Here is a 21261-nt window from a genome sequence, read left to right as displayed (position 1 = left end):
AATCATGGGACAATTTACAGTGAAGCTACCCTCTACATCCTTGGACTGTGGGAGGGAACTGGAGGAGCTGGGGAAAATTCCACAGGCAGGGCCCATTCCATGCTGCATCTCTAAATAAATAAGTAATTATTTTCCCTCTAACCTCTCAAGTAATCAGCTGCGATTCCACACATTAACAGTCTGGCATTGTCATAGGCCTTTCCCCCCCGTCATATTTGGTCATTCAATGAACTGTGACTTTAATTTTCCCCACCATTCTCCCTGCTATGAGTATACGTAGACTGTATCTGAAACACAACTCCTTTAAATGCTTCCCATTGTCCACTTCCTCTTTTTTTTGCCCACCTGTCCAGATCAGATCTCATCCCATGGAAACTAGGCCACGTCCAATGACAATAGGAATGCTCTATGCCTTTTTCCATAACTATTCTAAATCTTTTCATGTTATCACCATCGATTCCTTGTTGTTCCATCATTGATCTTTGCTTTACATAGCCTTTTTTTTTAACTTTTTTTTATTGTGTTTTCAAATAGTTACAGAGTAAAAGTGTGTGAAAGAGAAAATATGTGTTACCCATCCCCCCTCCCCTTAACCCCTCCCCCCTAACATCCCTATTGAAAGAAAAAAGAAAGAAAGAAAGAAAAAAAAAGGAATGCCTGGATATTAGAAGATCCCCACATGCTCCACGGAGTTCGTAATAACTTTAGTATATATATTTATTTCTTTCCCCAAGTAACCAATTATTTCATCTTCGGAGCGCCTATATATTTAATCCTGTCTTTTGTAAATAAGGGCGCCAAATTTTCAAAAATGTTTCATATTTATCTCTTAAATTATAAGTAATTTTTTCAAGTGGAATACAGCCATAAATTTCTTTCTTCCAACTACCAATACAATTACCCCAGAAGTTTTTTCAAGAGCTGAATAAATATGTGAGGAAGTTTCTTTGGAAAGGTAAGATGTCAAGAATATCGTTGGAAAAATTGACATGGAAATTTGAGCTCGGAGGGTTACAACTTCCAAACTTTAAGAATTATTATAAAGCAAATCAACTTAGATTTATTGCATCTTTTTTTGAGAAAGATAAACCGGCATGGATCAGAATAGAACTAGATAAAATAGGAGAAAACATACCAGAAGACTTTATATATAAATGGGAATCTAAATGGATACAGGAAAAGAAAGAATCTCCTATATTAAAACATTTGATTGATTTATGGAATAAGATAAATGTTGACGATGAGACAAAGAAATCCTTATTAGCAAAGAGATCTTTAATTCAAAATAGACTTATTCCTTTTACAATGGATAATCAACTTTTATATAATTGGCTTTACATAGCCTTGACCAATTCCCAGATTCAATTCCAGCAAGTCCACCTTCCTCAATAGTCTAGAAACGTCAAGATTCAAAGGATTCAAGGTACATTTATTCTGAAAGTGTGTATGCAGTATACAACTGGGGACTTGTCTTCCCCACAGACAATCACAAAACAAAGAACCACGAACCCCGTTCGAAGAAAAGAATCATTACCCCACTCCTCCAGGGGCAGAAAAAAAAGCAAATCACACAAATAGTGACAAAAAAAAAGACGAGTGAAAACACAGAATATAAAACACAAAATCGAAAAGCATATGCTCTGCAAGCTGCTCGATTCAAAAATCACCCAAAAAATAGCAACAAAAAAAGCAACCAGACACTAGAACACATCATGAACATGAATTAGAGTCCACAATCTACAAACCACATCCGTTAAACTTTGCTCTGGCATCACCCTCCGACAATCCCGCTGATCATACTTCAGAACTCTTCCTGTCCTCGTTCCTAATGTTATCATTATCCCAATCTAGTTGTGGATAATTGAAGTCCCCACTATTACTACTCAATGGCTTTTGCATAAATCTGGAATCTCCCTGCAAATCTGCTCTTCAATATCCTTCCTAGTGGTGGGCAATCTCCACAGAGGTCCTAATAGTACAACTGGAGCTTTGTTCGTTAACAGACAGATTCTGTCTCTCATCTCTCTTCTGTCACCGGTGTGTGGCACAAGGAATAATCTGAAGACTGTAAGTTTTTTTTTACAGTACCACTTCTTAATTCCTTTCCTAACCTTTTAGCATCTACAGTAAGGAGCTCATGATTTTTCCACCTGTGTTATTTCCTTCCACATTTGAAAGAGAGATGGGTTAACTGGACATAGTAAGTTGCCCCTGACGTGTAGGTGAGTGGTAGAATATGGCAGGAGATGATGAAAATGTGGAGGAAATAGATTAAATGCTAACTACTGCGGAATTTGTGAGCTGGCATAAACTTGATGGGCTGAAGTGTCCATCCTTCTGTGGTTATTATGAAACGTAGAAGCATGGACGGACATTTCTTCCTGTTAATTCTTCCCCTCTGGAGCTTCCCATGGCCACTTTATCAAAGCTCCGCTGAGAGGCGGCATGCTGTCTAGAAACAAATCAGCGGCCACAGAAATACCTGTCTGTCTCCTAATTATAGAATCATAAGTATTGGTCCTTGATGCTTCTTCTCTGTCCCCACACAGTTCAGCCACTCACTGTTTTAGCTGTGGATGAAAGCTTCAGTGCTCTGGACTGAAGATAGGTCGTACTGCTCTTTTTGGCTCTATGGTGCTCAGCTATTCACTGCATTCTCAGCGATGTGGGCACTTCCTGACATACCTGATGCATTGGCATTCGATCCTGATTGAACAGGTTCATCAAAGTTAGAAGTCAAAGTGACAGGAAATTGGTCTGAAAAGGTAAAGAGGAAAGGGATCGAGGCTTTCTTTGAGCCAACTATAAATAACATATTATTTCCAGGAACTAGTTCAAAATCTCTGTTAAAACGATTCATACAAAAAGAAAGAAATAAAAAAGAAGCAATAAAAGTGCCCACACGTTATGGAAACGCCACAATGAACTCCTCTAATCTCAAGATGTCATTTTATTACAAATAATTTCAGCATGTTAATCATCCTACTTTAGTTTGTAAACACTTCCCAGCTCTTCTGAAGGCATTGTTCTGTAATAAAGCTTTGGTCTTCAATGTGTTACTCGTTCTCTGTCAGGGTTGTGATGATGATTGACCCCTGACCTTGGAGACTAAGCAGACAGATGACAGGGAAAGGGGAGAGGGGGAGAGGAGAGGAAGATCCTGCTTCTCATCACTATTTAATAAGCACATATGTCACTTGAACATCAGGTAAGACAATGTTGAAGGAACTCAGCAGGTCAGGCAGCATGCATGGAAGTAAACTAGTCAACATCTCAGGCCAAGACCCTTCAGAACAGGTAAGAATACCACTTGACTGCAAATGTTACTTTTATTTGAACATCTGACCACAGTTGGCCCCACCATTTTCTAACTGTTGTAATTTTAACAAGGGCAGTTACTTAGACTTCCAAAATGCTGGAGGAACTCAGCAGGCCAGGCAGCATCTATGGAAAACAGTAAGCAGTCAACTTTTCGGGCCAAGACCCTTCATTGAGTCCTGATGAAGGGTCTCGGCCTGAAACGTTGACTGTTTACTCTTTTCAATAGATTCTGCCTGGCCTGTTGAGTTCCTCCAGCATTTTGTGTGTATTGCTTAGATTTCCAGATCTGCAGATTTCTCGTCTCATTTACTTATACGGATTGGTTTAACTTAATGTTGATCAAAACAAACAAGATTTTAAGGCTTCAGTACCTAACTCTCCCTTGATTAAAGGCCAATCGATAAGGTAAAAAAAGAATGAAGTGCCTGTGCAAATGTGTCCCGCCATGAATCCACTTGCACAGACAAAAGGGGAAGAAAGGACAATTGAAAATCATTTGTGCAACACACACAAAATACTGGAGGAACTCAGCAGGCCAGGCAGCACCTAGGGTTTCCAAGGGTTTCGGCCCGAAACGTCGAGTGTACTCTTTTCATAGATGCTGCCTGGCCTGCTGAGTTCCTCTAGCGTTTTGTGTGTGTTGCAGGGGTTTCCAGCATCTGCAGATTTTCTCTTTCTGTGATTTAAAAAAATTATTTGTTCTCCTCTAAATGTGGCACTTAAAGTGTTAAGATTCACCCTTGCAATTATGCTTTGGCCTTGGAAAAGTCATTCGCACTCTCATTTTTCTTTCCTGCTGACTTAAAACAAAAACATGATTATGTCTGAGAAATTTACGCCTCATTTTATGCAATTTAGTAGAAAACCCAGCCTCTGGGTTAAACAGATTGTTCCTCATTCCTATAATCAGTCTTTGTTCAAATTGCTCTGATGAAATCAGCCAAACTTGTTGAAAGCAAATCAGTTCATGCATATCTTTAAAAACAGTATAAAAAATAACGTAAAAGATGTTTCCATTTCCCTTTCAAATAAGGCTGTTCCAGTTCAGGAAAGACAGTTATTCCCATACCCGTCAACAGTTTTCCCTCTTCTCTGATGGGAATAACGAACCTTTGGTTTTCTCTGGTATCCGGGTGAAGGGGCAAGATGAGTCAGAGTGCTTTCTTTAATGGAGCAGCTGAAATAAAAACTCAGAGCAAGGTGAAGCTCCTTCCCTGTGCAATTTTACACACTTTCCTGACATTTTTATCTCGTGCAGGCCCATCTTCTAATTGGGTCTTTTTGGAATTTTCGTCATTGATTGCCTGCATACAATACCTGTCTCTTACACCTTGGCATAGTGCCTTTGACTTATTCTCTCAAATTTCTTTCAAGTATCATCATATCATTACCACTTCCAGTTTAACCTCAACCTCCAACTCCAACCCCCACCCCCCCACTGTACTGAGTGTATTGTCTACATTTTAGATGCATTCACTGGCTTAATTTCACCTGTTTCCTTCCCAGTTGTACGAAGTTTTTCTTGTAGATTTCTAGCTTAAAATGCTATTTGTACTTGAAATGTAAAGTGGTTTGTCAATTCAATGTCATATGATGAGTTAGATGTTGAAAACTCATGGATATCCATATTTTTGCATATCCAGGAACAGCAATGGATGCTGGGAAGGAACACACAAATGGAGCAACGCTCATTATTTTCTTGAAGGATTTAGGGGCAGTGCTGAATTAACCTATAATATTTTATATTAATGGCTTACATGTCATTATCTCAAGTCAATAATTCCAATTGAACCTACCACTGGCTCAAAAAAATCCCTTTGGAGAAAATTAAAAGCCTATGAATATATTTACTTCCATCTGATTTTAGCAAAGGCCTCAAATAAGCTAAATAAAAGAGTCTGCATAATTATTTTTTAAAATTGTTATAATGTAACTGAATCTGGGCAAGCATGCAAAATATTGTGAACTTATCTTCAAAGAGAAAAATCTAATTATCCGGGTGTATCTCAGTGGGTAACACATGATCTAGGAGTGATACTTAAACTGCACAGTTGAGGGTGAAACTGCAGCCCACCCAGCTTGGAGTCCACTGTTTCTTACAGGGCATTTGTACCTCCCCAATTTTGGCTTCCAAATGGGCACTTCACCCCTGAGTGCTTATTGTTCCATTTGAGCAGTCTGCATTAATCAGATGGATCAAAATGGCACTGACAAAACCACTGGCACAAGACTTTGTGTTCACTAATTAATGTTCATATTAAGTGAAATCCGCTGTATTAATAACCATGGGCCTGTTCCATCAAACTTCATTTCTGGAGATAAAATTTGTGGCCTAGAACTGAAGTGAGGAGAGGGGCCTGTGATTAATGTTATTGATGATGATAGGGAAAAAGGCCAGGGAAAGGGGAATTCCATCACAGGAAGGGATTGCCACTGGGCTAATTGGAATTGGAAGCAAGTATAGTTCGTTGGATCAATAATGGCCGGGGGCTTTATTCTGGGACTTGGGAAGCTAGGGCCTTCAAGGGGAATACTTGTGGTAGAGGTCCAGTGTGAAAGATGAATGTTTATTATAGGAACTAACTGATAATCCAAAAACTAAGCAAATACTGGAAATCTGAAACGCCAACAGAAAATGCTAAAAACATTCTACAAGTCAGGCAGAATCTACGGAAAGAAAAACAGTTTTTATCAGTTAGTTCTCATGAAGAACCTTTGACTTGAGATCTTAATTGTAACCTGCTGTGTGCTTTCAGTATCGTTGGGTAGCTTACCTTGCAGGATTCCTGTCCTGTGATGCACTGTGAGTACCTAAGAGGTGTGCTCCCTGGATAAGTTGATCTAATTTCAGTAGCAGTGCTCCAAAAAGAGGGAATGGCATTAATTAATGTGCAATGCATGTGAAAATTGCTGCAGAGATGCAACAGGGAAATGGTGGGACAATACCTAGTCCCACTTCCAGGGCAACACAATGCAACCTGGAAATGTCAGTTTTGTATCTCCATAGTAAAGTCAATTTTCATTTCTAGAGTGCTGAAATAAGATGCAAGACTTCGGAGCATAGTTAGGCCACTCAGCCCACTGAGTCTGCTCTGCCATTCTATCATGTCTAATTTATTTCCCTTCTCAACCCCATTCTGCTACCTTCACCGTTGATTTCCCGACTAATCAAGAACCTATCAACCTCCACTTCAAAAATATCCAATGACCTGGCCGCCATAGTCATCGCTGGCGATGAATTCCACTCATTCAGCATCCTCTGACTAAAAATATTCCTTCCTCATCTCTCTTCTAAAGGGATGTCCTTTTATTCTGAGGCTGTGCCCTTTGGTCCTAGGCTCTACCACTACAGAAATCATCCTTTCCACATCCACATTGTCTTGGCCTTTCAATATCTGGTAGGTTTCAAAGACAACCGTCCCCCCCATTCTTCTAACTCCAGTGAATACAGGCCCCGAGCAGTATTATAAGCAATGTTACATAATTTAGTTTCCAGTTAATTAAACCTTAACATATTCAAAGCTGTGGAACACTTCAGTTTCTTGGGGTCCAGAAATCTTTTTGGACTGCACAATATTTTCATGTGCCATGTGACAACACTTTAACAAAAACCCGATTGTTAACATAATCAGCAGTTCATGCACAATGCTGCTCTTCCAAACTTTTGTTCATATCTTCCATGCGTATGCCATACATATGCAGAGATTGTTGAGCATGCATAGCAATAACATCCAATGCTTGTCTTGGCATTATTTGTGCAAAATAATTCTAATTAACAGCATATTCTGGCAGGCTTTCACTAGACGTTTGAGGCCTGCCTTGGCGTAACGAAAAGAGGGACTGACCTTCTGCCTGGATGGGTTCTATTTAAGTATTTTCCTCTGTGATCACTCATACTTGCACCCACCACAGCCTTAAGGAAGACTGCAGTTCAGTATCATCTTGGCAGACAGTCATATTGAGGTTTTGCAAAAGCTTATATGCTGATGTGTATGACAGAAAAGCCACAGAAAGCACAGCCTCCTAGACCCTCCTGACCCCGCTCCCGGAGGTCTTACGCAATAACGAGTGGAGAGCTTAGAACTGCCACTGGCCTTGGAGGAGCTAATAAGCTCCATCCATTCCCCTGAAACAAGTAAAACTGCTGGAAGTGACAGATGATCAGTCAAGTTGTACTTGGTTCTGTGGTGCTGGTTGGTTCTGGGTCTGCTGAAAGCACTCAATGCTTCCAGCTGGCGCTACCTGTCCTTCCCAGAAACAACTTTGACCACGTGTCCATAAGACAGTCATCAGCATGGAACGTCCTGCAGGCCCTGTGGTTGTAGGACATAACGGATCCTGTGGGATAGCTTCATTGAGCAGAGCATTTGACAGATGCCTCATCGTCAGAATTCACCGACAAGCACCGAGTCCTTACTTGGTTAATAGTGAGAGGGGCCCGGCTCATCAATGGGGTCTCACTCTCAATACTGCCCTCTAGAGGGCAGCGATGAGGATGAGACAACTAATTATCTGAAATTCATTGCCACCGGTGGCTATAGAAGACAGGTCATTGAGTATATTTACAGAAAAGGTTGAGGGATTCTTGATAAGTCGGGGCATGAAAGATTAGGGGGGAAAGTCAGCAAAATAGGATTAAGATGGAAATGAATCAGCCATGATTAAATGGTGGTGCAAACTTCATAGGCCGAAAGGAGCAGAACTGAACCTATGTCTTATGGTCTTTTGGTCTAACTTACAAATCTGATCTGGCAAAGGAGACAAGGGTCCTTGTGAAGATACATTCTGAACATGTCAGTGGACAGCATGATCCAAATTCTATTCCCATACTGAGACAAATATCGTTTGGTGGGAAGATCACCAGCCGGTGGAAGCCTACATGTGGTCTGCCCAAAACATGGTCTCCCAGTACAATGAGATGGCCATGGGTGGATGCTACTGCCTGGCACATTCCAGGCTGCAGAATTAAGTACCGAAGACGCTGCGTAGATTGGTTCAGCCAACATGTAAGCTTTGTGGGGAAGAAATGCAAACTAAAGTCCTGTTTGCCACCAGATACAGAGCAACTGGCTCCCGTGTATCAGTCCCTCAAACACTTGTTCAAAGGGGCACCAGGAGGGGCACCAGTTGCTTGTAGAAATAATGCATCAATTTGATGACACTACAAATCTATTGTCTTAACAACACTATGAACGAAAAGAAAGTCATGTACTGCTTGCATTCTTCATATGTCTTTTGTCAATAAAATTTAATTTTAGAATTAAAAAGAATTCCCCAGACTGCAAAAGGTCTCAAAGTTCAAAGTAAATTTATCATCAAAGTACGTAGATGTCACCAGATACAACCCTGAGATTCATTTTCTTGTGGGCAGACTCAATAAATCTATAGAATAATAACCGCAACAGAATCGATGAAAGAGCACACAAATTGCGCATTCAAACAGAAGACAACGTACTGTGCAAATGCAAAAGAAGAAATAATAATAATAACACATAAATAAGCAATAAATATCAAAAATATGAGATGAAGAGTCCTTGAAACTGAGCCTGTAGGTGGGGGAGCATTTCAGAGAAGGGGCAAGTGAAGCGGAGTGAACTTCTCCCCTTTATGGTTCAAGAGCCTGATGGTTGAGGGGTAGTAACTGTTCCTGAACTTGGTGGTGTGAGCCCTGAGGTTCCTGTACCTTCTTCCTGATGGGAGCAGCAAGGAAAGAACATGCCCTGGGTGGTGGAGTTCCCAAGCTTTACTACTTTAACATGCAATTTAAGACACATTACAAATGCAGGCCTCATCTCCAAATGCAAACATTATACAGTCATAATCATACTGTATTTTGTGGGGGTGTTGTGGCAATAAATGGCATTGGTGCTTCAGCTCATTACAGCAATGACTTCAGTTCATAGTCATAAAGCACTTTAGGAAACTCTGAGGTTGGTAAAAAAAACACTATGTTACTACAAGTCTTTCCTTTTTTTTCTCTTGGCATCTTTCACATAATTGGGAGCCCAGTGGCAAAATATTGGTAAAGACGAAAGACATAATTTAGTTTTACAGTGGCAGTTTCTTTCACTTCTGTAGATTTCTTTCCCTTTCCCGTGCGGTTTCTCTGTGCTGTTATTGCTTAATTAGCAGGATAAACTGAAGCATGATAAATGCTATTATTTACTCAGTGAAAGACCACAATCATTGTTGTTTTGACCCTTGGGGCAAAAAAGGCAAAACCCTTGATGATTTATAAGGGGTCTATGAGTGGTGCTTTCTGTATCAGCAGGCAGGGGAATAATGTGCTGCACGACTCAACATAAATTCAAAGGCATCACAATAAATAAGGCATGCCATTTTTTTTTCTTAATCTGAATCCCGCACTGGAAAGCTCTGAAAGACCCAGCACTCGCTGCAGAGAATTATGGCCTTACTGCTCTTCAGTCTAATGGCTGTTATTTCTCCTGTCAGATTTACTAACAAAAAGATACCGGGATGAAGCACGGCTTTCTTAATATAATATGTGACTAATGATAGCCAATTCTCATTGATTTCCTTTGCCTTATCTTTGACAATGCCACAACTGTATAGAATCTGTTCCCTCCTGACTCCTGAAATTGCCCATGTTTTATGGGTATTTAATGTACTTGGGAAGAGAATAATTCAGCAAGTTTACTTTACACACAGCTATTCCTATCTTCCAGATGTATGCTCGAGCAAAGGATTTGTCAATCCTTACCTGAGTACAGTAACGCTAGCAATGCATGTAATCCGCATTCCCCAGTAAAGAAGTTCTAACTTACCCAGTACAAACTAATCCAAAACTGAGAATCCTGAACACTGTCAGATCTAATATACCTGGTCCTGGTGGAGTTCCACTCAATGTGCATTGCAGAGACATATCAAACTAACGTCAAGGAAGCTTTCCTATCTAGCATTTCTGATAGTTAATTTGGTAACGTTATCAGTACTAGTGACACTGTAGCATCCTGTTTATGACCTAAGCCATGCGTTGGTTGGATGACTAATGCATTAGGACAACTGGATTATGATTGTGATCCCAGGTGTGCCAATGGCTAGCCTTTACCCTAGAAGTGCTATTTACATCTATTGAAGACCTGGACAGGATAATTTTTCTGAATGTGCTGATATTAAATTCACCTTTCCAGTGCTGGAAAGGCAATGCCCTTCAGACAGTTTATGCATTCCTGGACTGTTTCAATGGCTCTGTGGTTTGATGTTTTATATTTTAAGTTTCTCGCTCGTTTTTTGCTATTTGAATGATTTGTTCTTTTTTTTGCACATTGGGTGCTTGAAGTTTTCTTTGAAAGGGTTCCATGATGTTTCTTTGTTTCATGTCTAGACCATAGGAAGACCAGTCTCAGGGTTGGATACTGCATACATACTTTAATAATAAATGTACTTCGAACTTTGGTCAAGAGTCAGACTTCCTGAATCAGCAGCCTGCAAAGGTCTACCTGGCCCTGCAGCTCCACAAAACGGATGCTTCGAGCTAATGCTGGGATTAAATGAAAGGGTTAAAGATGAAGGTCAAGAATCTGTTTCTTCACTTCCACACTTTCTAACCTACCCAGCTTGTAGCATTCATCACACCCCATGATGAGAGGGACATTGAAAGGCTCCACTGTTCATGAGGGAATGGATGCTGGCTGCTTTCCTTTCCTTCAAGGATGTAGCATTCTGCCCTATCACATTGGTGCTTGAAGCTATGTAATTTTCCCTGCTGGAATGTTTATTTTAGCAGAAGGCAGACGTTTGCATCCTTTCTCTCATCAACTTATTTCTTGTGATCTTCTTTGACTTCTTTTTGTTCCGAATTTATTCCTGGGGTTTCACCTTTCTTCTGGCAAGAGGGAAAGGCCAAATCACTAGGTATATTTAAGGCGGAGATTAATAGATTCTTGATTAGTCAGGACATGAATGGACATGTGAAGAAGACAGGAGATCAGAGCTGAGAGGGAAAATGGATCAGCCATGATGAAATGGCGGAGCAGACGCAATGGACCAATTGGCCCAATTCTGCTCCTATGGCTGATATATGGGTATAAAGCCACATTGTGAGAACCTCTGATGATAACAATTAATAATGGTTGAATAGTTGAAAACTGCCTCTTGGAAGACCAGGATCGTTGGTGCACTCTACAATGCCCGAAACAATGAAATGATAAGAACAAAAACCTTAACAAAGCACCCTTTGCCCCGTCTAATTAAGGGTGAAAGACGAAATGCTTAAGGGTGACATGAGGGAGACTTCTTCACTCTGAGGGTGGTGAAAGTGCCTGTGCAAGTGGTGGATGCAATTTCGATTTCAACATTTAAGAGAGGTTTGGATAGGTACAAGGAAGGGAGGGGTATGGAGGACTCTGCTCTGGGGGCAGGTCGGTGGGGTTAGGCAGTTTAAAGAGTTCGGCATGGACTAGACGGTCCATGCTGTAGTTTTCAAAGACTCAATGACTGTAATTTTTACTCATAAGGTTTCAGGCTGAAAGTTTGTCACAGAAAGTAACTGAACTCTAAGAGTGGCGTCACAGCTTTGTAGATATTCTGGGATCAATGCACAGATCAACCAAACTCTTTGAACTCCCAACACACAAAATGCTGATGGAACTCAATGGGTCAAGCAGAGTCTATTTCATGATGCCTTTCTTCTTTTCAAGCCTTACTTTCACTCTCCTGTGTCCGTACCTAACAGTTCCGTGCCCGGGATGACATGTTTCTTTGTTTTAACCACAGACGCTGCCTGACAGACTGAGCTCCCCCAGCATTTTGTGAATTGCTCCAGATTTCAAGCGTCTGCGACCTTTCATGTGCCTTTAGCACCAACTCACTGACCAGGCTTCTCCCGAGAAGTGAACTGAGATCTCCAGCCCCAACGCTGTTCAGCCCTCCTTTCCACCCCAAGGAGTCATTGGGCACAAAATGGACGAGTTTAAAATAATACTATCAAACAAGTTTCTGAAGTATTAAATGGAAACTAGTTAAAGTACATTGAAGACAATGAAGGTTTTTAAAAGCTAACCACACTTCTTTTAATACAATGGGCACCCTTAGTGACCACAAAGCAAGTGAAAAATGCAGAGAGTTAACATGCCAACGCTATCTAAATCAGAAGGTGTGCAAAGGACTTAATATTCAACAATTCCAATCATATCAAGTTGTCTGATCTATGATATGTGCGTATTATGTGCACTTTTAAAATGTACCTCACAAAGCAGTCAAATATAAATTCCTGCATATCTAGTTTTGGGTTTACACTGTGACACAGGGATACTTGCCCTTTTGTTTTTAAATGTTATGATCCTCCCTGTTCCTGAGTCACATGACATTGCTACATGGAAAAATACTGAACAGTTACTAAGTTTTGGAGATATAAAATCCTTCTTAAAATGCAGTTCACTACCACAAATGGTTAATACATAGACAATAAAAATAGCTGGCATAGAGACCCGGGCATTCTGACAAAAGATTTAACCTCAGGTAAAATTTTCTGGAATAATTCAGCAATTATTATTTGAAAATTCTATTAATAATCAACTAGGCTAGCAGGCAATTATATCACCTGTATTATTAATGGCTCCTGAGCACATCTGGGAATCATTTCCCTACTCAAGCGTCACTTCTCTTCCACATAAATAAATATATTTCAATAAGTAACAATAAAATAGAGATTGAAAAGAGTGAGTGTGCATAGCAATCCAGAAAGAGGGTGTGACAGAATAAATTTTGCATGTGGAGGCAGTTAATTCTAAGTATTGAGAACAGAATGCTACTCTATTTCAGGGCCATGTGCACCTACAGGAAATATATATGGAAATATGGGATCATCATGAGATTGAAGTTTTGGTCATCCACACCAATGTAAATATGCCATTAAAAATCACCGAAGTATAATAAGCATATATGATGTGTCATTAAGTACTTTTTAAAACACTAGTTTTAACTCTATTACTGAAGAATCAAGGTGCAGTTTAGCTAATGTTGGCTCATCGCAACTTTTACTGCATTTCATCCATGGACAACTTAAGTGATCACAACGGACTTTAAAATTGCCTTTGGTATCAAGAGTAGTGGCCTGGAAACCACTGGATTCTTGTTAAAAATATCACGTTCACTTTAAGGAAGAAAATCTACACTCTAAAACTCCTAGCAACACACACAAAATGCTGGAGGAACTCAGCAGGCCAGGCAGAATCTAGGAAAAGAGTACAGCCAACGTTTTGGGCTGAAACACAGCGTTTCGGCTTGAAACGTCGACTGTACTTTTTTCCCAGATGCTGCCTGGCCTGCTGAGTTCCTCCAGCTTTTTGTGCGCATTGCTCAGATTTCTAAACCAGTCGCAATTGCCAATCAGTATATCAAAATAAAAGCAAAGTATTAACATAAATTTGATCTTAAATTTTCAGACTTAATATTGAAAAAATTAATGTTATCATGTATCTGACATTTGAGGCATTGGTTGTAGAGCAAGCATGAAAAGGCAAATTCCACCAGTGTTCTGTTTCTGCTTTAAAAGTTTGCTATGATAATCTTGTAAACCTTAAGGACGTCATAGCAATCAGTTTTCATGCTCTTCTCACCTCAGTGAGGTCTTATCCCTGGCTGCTTGATATGCAAAGAGAGAAATTCAATAAACTGATGTCCACAGTCAAAGCTCATCTGCTGATAACTCACTGGTAACTGAGAAGTCAACATGATTAGTCTTTCAATCAATGTGGGGTGGTTAAAATAATCAGAAATGGCTAAACGCAGATAAAAAGAATCAGTTAACTCCAGTTTGTCCAATGATTGAGCAGTATGTAGGTTCACAAAGTTTAAAATCTCAGTGGTTTGCTTGGCTCTTTGTCCATTCAGCTTATAATGCAATGAGGGAAATGATGAATCCAGAACCAGCTCCACCCACTTCAAACCCCAAATGGGTTAGAGGACTGAGCCTCACAGATAAAGTTTCTTCCCCAGCTCAGTCAATTCCAGCCACACGTTCTTCATTTATACGGCAACTTCCAAGCAGTAAAAATTAAAGCAGTTCCTATGATAACACTAACCCAAGACTGACACCGTCAAGCAAGGAAATATTTGCCAAAGTAACCAAATGTTTGATCAAAGAGTTTCTTTTAAGAAGTGATGTCAAGCAAGAAAGAAAGATAGAAAAGTTAAAGGAAGGAATTTCACTACTTAGAGCCTTAGCAACTGAAGGTATAAGGGAGTGATCAGATTCAGAATCAAGTTTAATATCACCAGCTGTGGAGAAAATTAAAGATGATTAATTTTCAGTCAGTTAGATTGCTCCAAATTGTTCTCAGCCTTGATACATGAAAAGCAATGCACATTTTTCCTCCTGTTTGTAATCACCTATAGGTACAAGAAAGAAGACACAAGGGAGGGTAAACACCATTCCATTTTCCTCCCTTACTGTGCAATTTAATGACACTCATTATCCAGTCATATACTGTACTTGCTTTTCCAGTGTCTAGGATCTCAGGACACACCCTACAAAGAATCAGTAGGAATGAGCAGACACATCCGAGTACATTAAATATGCCACCTGTGTGTTTATCTATGCCTTTGAATGTGGGTTTCTAGGCAGCAACTGAAACAAATTACCAGTGCAGATGAAACTTGGTAAACTCTTAAATAAAGGTTTAGAGAAGCTGGGTTTAAATTGATACTCACTACACAATCAGGATGATTGAAAGGGAAGTAACTGATAGGGCCTACATGCTTCTCTTAACATATTTTATAAAATATTTACTTGGGACTACATTTACTTTAGGGTGGTGGAGTGGAGTCTCTACCAAAGGAGGTGTGAGGTGCTCCTTCCCTCCGTTTGCCTGCAGGTCACCCTTGGGCAAGGTGTAGCATCTGCTTAGCCATGGGAGCAGGTGGTGGATGGTCGTCTGAGCAGCCGGTGCATATCACAAGTCCTGGTTACGTGACCACTGACGCCTGGCAGATAATCTCCGCAGAGTATTGGTAATGGCTGGGGTCACCCGTTTTGTAAAAACACCACCCAGAAGAAGATAATGGCAAACGACCACTGTAGAAAAATTTGCCAAGAGCAATTATGGTCAAGACCGTGATCACCCACATCGTATGACATGGCACAAAATGAACAAATGAACATTGCTTAATTGAAATGGGCATTTATTTCAGCATCAGATTTGCTAATTTCCCGATGAAACTATGGTCAATCTAGGGTCTATATAGTTCAAGATCCTGTGGATCTTTTCAAAGAAAAGCAAGGAGTTCATCATCAAATTTCTTAACCATTATCATGATCAGTTATCTTTGACTGAGTGAACATGCTATGCATAAATCTACTGATGCCTTTCAATCCAGTCGTCCAAATTACTTTCCTCCTTATCCTCCCTTCTTTCGTTCTCAGATCTCAAATAAGGAAACGTGAAAGTTTCCGTACAAAAACAGACAATACTGGAAATAATTCAGAAGTCATATAGCTCGTGTGGTTGATGGTTACAATGAGTTCTTCTCCGATCTTGGCAGTTTACTTGCAAATGTTTTGTGCTGTATGAGCAGAGATCATCAGTGTGCTATGATTGTAAAGGCAGTGCACTAATGATATCTCCCAGCACGGTGACAAAATGCTTGCAAGTAAATTACCAAGCTCGGAGAACAACTCAATACTGAAAATATTTATCGGGTAAGTCAGCATCTACTGAAAGAGAAACAAAGTTAACACTTTATTTCAATGACTTTTCATCAAAAGTGGAAATGTTTCTCACAATTTCAAATACTGTCTGCCCTGTTGAATATTTTCATCATTGTCTGTTTTTACTTCAGATTTCCAAAATTTATACCTCTGGATTGCTTTTTAATTAAACCTTTTACAACAGATTTCAGCATTTATCCCAGGTTTAGTGAACTGATACGTCATGTGGGCTTGTGGCTTCCATTCTTCATCCAATGACTTTGAATTGAGAGTTATAGTGAGGAAAGGATTAGTCTTCACTTTAATGTCTTCTGCAGACCGATAACCTACAAAAGAGCTGCCTTGATGTGCATTACATTGACTGATCGCTAGGCAGAGCCAATGTCAAGACTAAACCTTGTCTTTCCATTGGCTGATTTTTGCAAAGATGAACTATGCAACAGAGGGCATTAGTCAACAAGCAGGAGCAAAAACCTGGTCTGATTTATTTTCTATTCTCTTTTGCTTAGAGCGGGCGGAGACCCAACCATTTTATGCCATGGACCATTGCCATTAAACAAGGGGTCCGTGGACCCCAGGTGGGGAACCATTGGTTTAGAGAAACTTAAAAGTTATTGTGCTATCCCTGGACCCTTCAACTGAGATCAGCAAACTAAACAGAAACTAGGAATCAAATTTGATGTCCTTCTGGCTTATTTGGCTCTGTATCACAATGAACAGTGGGCTTACTAATAAATCAATCTGAGGAACTCTCTGTGTTTGTTAAATCTGCTGGTTTAAATTGGTTTTACATGAACATAAATCACACTTTGAGCCACTTTTTGTATCTTACTTTTGGGAAAGGTATCTGTCTCTCTGTTGGCCTTGCCTGTCAATGAGACAGCACCTGTATCTTCCTGTGATAACCTCTGAATCAGATATCATCTGATAACAGGGTCCCCAGATATACTGAGAACAGGTTATAGTTAAACCTTGGTGTTAGCAAGGCGGTGAAGGTCAATTGATTAGTCATGGGAACCAGTAGAATAGTTATTTTGCTTTGAGGTGTGGCTGTTTAATCCTGCCCAACTCTTTCAACACAAAGCTATCAAAGGCAAAGGAAAATCAATATTAGGATCCTTTTCAATAGAGAATCTGGACCTTGCTCCCTCACTCCAAGGTGTCCTTCAATTCAAATTTGCAGATTATCTTTTATTATGTTCTATGTCACAGAGGTGTCCTGAAAGTCTGAAGATAGAGCCAGACTTTTATCAGCGTGCCTCTCAAAGTGCTGTCAGTGAACAATGGTGTCTGATAGAATATATAAACCAGAAAGGAGTCTCGCTGAGGCTGTGCATCCAAAAGATTCTGTTTGCACTTTTCTTTTCTGCAACTTTGTCTTTCCTTTCACGAGAAGGCGCGAGCTCATATTTCAGTGCTGCTTCGTGTATATTTACCCTTCTAGAATTACGTTTGGAAAATGGTCTCTGAAAGAAACCTGGCAAATGAACCCGGCATCCATTTTCTCTCTCCTTCTGTCTTCAACGCTCTTCCATTTTTGTTATTCCAACTCCAATTTTCTCTCCAGAGCTTGCTCCCTGAATCCCCACTATCGATTTATTTTCTCTGCATTTATACCTACATTTTTTCTATACTTCATTACATTCTCTGCATTTTTAAAGCCCAATATTTTGATCAAAATTGTTGACAGCACTCTTAAACTCTCAGTACCTCAGTTTACTTCCCAGAGTGATAGCATTTCAGAAAATGTGAATTTCAGTCAGACTTTGGCAGGTGACACGTGAGAAAGAAAAAAAAAACACCAGTAAAGAAGTAAGAAGGAACTTAAGAGGGCAAAAAGAGGACCTGTGATATCCTTGATAGAGAAGGTAATGGAGAATCCTAGGAGATACTGTAAATATATTAAAAGTAAAGGGGTAACTGCCTTTCAAAGTTCCCTTCATGAGAGGTGGAAACAGGTAAGGCTGGCCAGCAGGTCTCTAGTGAAGCTGCAGAGGCTAATCCCTGTACAGTGGATACAGTAGAAACATTGATGAACTCCAACCACACCATCGACTTTGGACGACAGAGATGGGAAATCATGAATAGCCTATGTTTCACTGTGAGCTAAGGGCAGAAGAAGAAGAAAGGGATAACTAGGGGAAGAACAGGCCCTCTTAAGGATCAGTGTCTATTGGTGGAGCTACAGGAGATCTCACCAAAATCGGTGATGTAGTAGACAGTGAAGAAGGTTGTCCAAGAATATGATTGGTTCTAGATCAACTGAAATAAGTGGGCCAAGAAAAGGCAGATGGAATTTAATTTGAGCAAATGTGAACTGACTAGTTTGCCCTCAAGTGGAGACTGGCTGATATAAAGGAAAGGAGGCAAGTGAGTGACTGATGCACCATCAATAACTCACTCTGAGACGTAAGAAACGAGATATCGGCTTTTATTGACTGGAAGAATGAACAACACTACATCCTGGAGAATGAGGCCGGGCTCAGGCCTCAATCGCCTTTATACAGGGGTCTGTGGGAGGAGCCACAGGAGCAGTCCAGACAGGTATATGTAGTTCACCACAGTGACCTAATGGAGATTTATAAAATCACGAGGGTCATCGATAAGGTGGATGGTCATAGTTTCTTTCCCAGGCTAGGGGAGACTAAAAGTAAGAACACAAGTATAAGTGGGAAGAAAAAAAAATTAAAGGCAAGTTTTTCCACAAGAAGGATGGGAGATTTATAGAACAGTAGAGGCAGGTACAATTGAATGCTTAAAAGCCATTGGGCAGATACATAACTAGGAAATGTTCAGAGGAATATATGGTAAATGCAGACAAATGGAACTGTCACAGGAAAATACCTTGGTCAGTATGGATGCATTGGGCCACAGGGCCAGTTTCTCTGCTGTATACCTCCATAATTCTTTAACCCTAAAAACATCCATAAGGTTGCTGGATTGTTTTTAAAATTCAATTGATTTATTAATGACCTTTAAGAAAAGAGACCTCAGTAATATTTAGGTGAAACGGGCTAATATACCATACAGTCTCTAGAATTACTGCTGACTGTTAGAGCATTGATACAGGAGATACAGAAACGTCTCAGCCCAGATAGTAAGACTGAAAAACAGCTTCTTGGCGAGGGCTGTTGTGCAGCTGAATAATGCTACATCCTGGCTTGCCAATGGCCTTTGCTTGTTATGGACTATCAAAGTCACTAGTTGCATATAAAAATGGGAATTGTTTCTTTTAATTAAGCCGTACTGCATGCTTTGCACATATCTGCTTTGCACGGACTGAAGTAGCACTGGATTCTCGTTGTCTTGAGCAACGACAAAGTTCTATTCTATCGATTCTAACCTTACTTTGGGGTTGCGCTAGTTTAAGAATGTGGTTCACTTATTTGAGGAACTGGGAAGGGGCATTAAGTGTTGCCTCTGACAGTGATGCCCACATCCTGGAAAGAATAAAATCATCCTTTATCAAAGAGGTTGTTTCTTCTCCTTCTCCTGAAGTGGCCTATCAAACTCTTTAATTTTATCAATTTGTGTTACAAACTAAAAAGTTCACGGCCATCTAGGATAGTTGGCAAACGCCAATTAATAATGTTTATGTCAGCATCACATATATTCCATAAATGATATATTTTTTAATGATCAGAGAAAAGGAAGCAAGAACAGATATCCTGGCTGACTTTATATCCTCTTTCCATGGTGCACTAAGGACATTTCTTGTGGTATTTCTACTGCTACAACAGCAGACTTCAAACACTGATCATGAATCAAATTCTGTTTGCTTTTCGGTCATTTCTACACTGGGCAATGGAGCAAGTTCAAGTTGTGCACTTAAACAAATAAATTTGTTCTGACCGCACTCTACATCAAAATTTCAGTTCGCACACGTTCTGGATTTCTTGTTTAGGAGAAGATGGACGGCACGGTAATGCAGTGGTTAGTACAACACTTTACAGTTCAGTCAACCCAAGTTCAATTCCCGCCGCTGCCTGAGAGGCAGTTGTATGTTCTCCATGTGACCACGTGGGTTTCCTCTGGGTGTTCCAGATTCCTTCCACAGTCCAAAGACCTACAGGTTGGTAAGTTAGTTGGTCAATGTAAATTGCCCATAGTTAGGCTCGGATTAAATTGGGGTATTGCTGGACTGTCTAGCTCGAAGGGCTGGAAGGGTATATTCCACACTTCAATAATAAATAGATCAGACTGGGACAAAGGTCAGTGCACCAAGTTCCATTCTACTATCAATTCTTGAGATTGGTTGTAGATCTGACAATGATATTGGTTCAGAGTTTCCTTCAAGAGGATGTAGGATGGAACACTTGCTGTTCTTAGAATATAGACAGTCACTGGCTTATTATTCATATCAAAAGATAAAATAGATTAAGTTACACAAGTTGGTGCATTGAAGCATAAAAAACATCAGCCCATCCAACTAACCCAAATAATTCCTGACATTATATTTCCATAGAGGCAGGAGATCTTAGCCAACCTGCAGTCTTCCAGCCAGCAAAGACAATGATTAGGCACAACATCATGGGGTGAAGGGGCCGTACTGCACTGTGTTGTTGTGCTCTGAGACCTGGAGCCAAAAGCATTCATGCAAATCGTCTCTATTCCTGCAGTGATCACACTTGTGTGAAGTAAAAATTCTGAATTTTCTTACCCTTTCATCCTTCCATTGAAATTTAGTTGTGCTTTTACAGATTTGTAGTATCTGCACTACACTCCTTTCTGATTTAAGAACTTAAGGAATAGAAGCAAGAATAAACTATTCCACTCCTTCTACCTCCTCTGCATTCAGAAAGATTAAGGTTGATTTTTATCTCATTGTTATTTTTTTCTATTGACCCCAAACTCTGCCTTGAATACCTTGAATGAATGATCTTCTACAACTTACTTTGCTAGAGAATTAAATCATTTGAAAGGATTACAAATCTTTGGGTCAAAGTCCTGAATAGCTATCATTTTTATTTTGAGGCCGAGACCCCTGAATGTAGATACCCTTTCAATGGAAGCATCATCTCTACATTTACCCTGTCAAGCTCCTTTTGAGGCAACACGCACAAAATGCTGGAGGAACTCAGCAGACAAGGCAGCATCTATGGAAAAGAGTTAGCAGTCGACGTTTCGAGCCAAGACCCTTCATCTTGAGCCCTGGTGAAGGGTCTCGGCCCGAAACGTCAACAGTTTACTCTTTTCCATAGATGCTGCCTGGCCTACTGAGTTCCTCCAGCATTTTGTGTGTGTTGCTTTGGATTTCCTAGAATCTGCAG

The 21261-nt window shown here is 40.2% G+C and overlaps 1 protein-coding gene across 10 annotated transcripts in view; it reads right to left on the bottom strand.

Moving 5' to 3' along the window:
• Window positions 1-21261, bottom strand: part of prdm16 (PR domain containing 16) — a 716934-nt gene that overhangs the window by 472604 nt on the left and 223069 nt on the right. The gene's annotated exons all lie outside the window — the stretch shown is intronic.

This window comes from Hemitrygon akajei, chromosome 29 (assembly GCF_048418815.1).
Source record: "Hemitrygon akajei chromosome 29, sHemAka1.3, whole genome shotgun sequence".
NCBI classification, from domain to species: Eukaryota; Metazoa; Chordata; class Chondrichthyes; order Myliobatiformes; family Dasyatidae; genus Hemitrygon; species Hemitrygon akajei.
Note: the sequence above shows the minus strand (reverse complement) of the source record. Positions and strands in the feature narration are given on the sequence as shown.